The following is a 1,467-nucleotide window of genomic DNA, read 5'->3' as shown; positions in this document are numbered from 1 at the left end:
TCGTGTTTACTGTAACCAGACGTCCTACCAGAAACTGAGGTTCGTTTAGTGGTACGGAAACTAAAAACGGCCGAGCATAACAAGTTTGCGGATTTGATTTTATCTCGGAAAACATCGGAATTAACTTTCGGTGCGAGGGTGGAACTTCTTTCAGAATTGTTTAGCCCGAATGTCTCTTAATGCTATAAGCCTAGGTCATGTCTGGATTTGTAGAAGAATAGAAAATGATTTTGCAACGTACACAGCCATGGTAAATAAAAATTACGACAAATTTAAACTGGACGACAACAGTGAACAGTGCAGACAATTTTAAATATTTAGTATTTGTGCAAGGAGTGAATTTTGATACAGATGCTGAAATTAGGAGGCGCATCATAAAAACATTAGAAAATGAACCAAACCTAACCGTACAAAAGTTAAAAGACGACGGCAAGAAAATAGAAATTATTTTTAAAAGACTCGATGAATATCGAAGTTGATCTCGCGTAGATATAAAAGCAGACAGACAATTTAAATTACACGTAAAATAAAACAAAGTTAGGGGGAAAAGACGCACATATCGATACATAGTTAAGAAAAAAAAATGAAGAAAGAAAATTCGTGTATCCGATTAATCAATGTGGTAATTTGACTAGGGTTAAGAACTGTCCATATTGACCAAGAAAATGTTTTATATGCAAAATAAAAAATAGGTCACAAGGATACTCATTGCAGAAAACAAATTAAATACAAAAGTCTGAGTGTGTTTGGCAAGAGACTGTAAATAACAAAGGATTAAGAAAAAAAGTCACTATAACAATTCATAATAAGAGGAAATTTTTGTTGAAATAAAAATGCAACTCGATTCAGGTTTACATCTTTGGATAGTAGATTTTAATATCTGGAAGAGATTGAATAAAACAACAATGCTAAGAACATGTAAACAGCAAATGCCGTTAACGTTACGCATATGGACTTCGAAGATGAACTTTAGCGAACGTCACCTGATTGGGAAAGACGAAAAAATTCAAAGCTTATATATTAGGGGATACCACTAACCATACTGGGCTCGAACTGAATTCATGAATTTGAATTATGGAACCAGTTGACCAATAAGTATTGCAAAACAAAACAAAAAATGTACAAGAGACGCCTATACATTGAAACACAAATTAAAAGAAACTTTGTTCTGTTCTAGGATACGAAAAGCCAAACAGACGGTAAAAACAAAGCAATGCTGTTCTATACCGAAAAAAGTAGCTCTCCCTTAACGAGAACAGCACCTGATGAGAAACTAAGAAACAAAGATTAGGTAGAGTACCATATCGCTTGTCTTAAAATGGCGACACAATCGGCAACCCACTCAGTCGTAAATGCGACTGCATACGATTTTACGCCGGACACAAAAACCTCTGGTACACCGAAGCAAGTACTAGTGGCAACTCTATTTTTCACAGTATTCCAACATTATTTACCGACAGTTAAGAT

The sequence above is a fragment of the Euprymna scolopes genome, chromosome 13 (assembly GCF_053919585.1).
Source record: "Euprymna scolopes isolate OS-2025 chromosome 13, ASM5391958v1, whole genome shotgun sequence".
In the NCBI taxonomy this organism is placed as follows: domain Eukaryota; kingdom Metazoa; phylum Mollusca; class Cephalopoda; order Sepiida; family Sepiolidae; genus Euprymna; species Euprymna scolopes.
Note: the sequence above shows the minus strand (reverse complement) of the source record.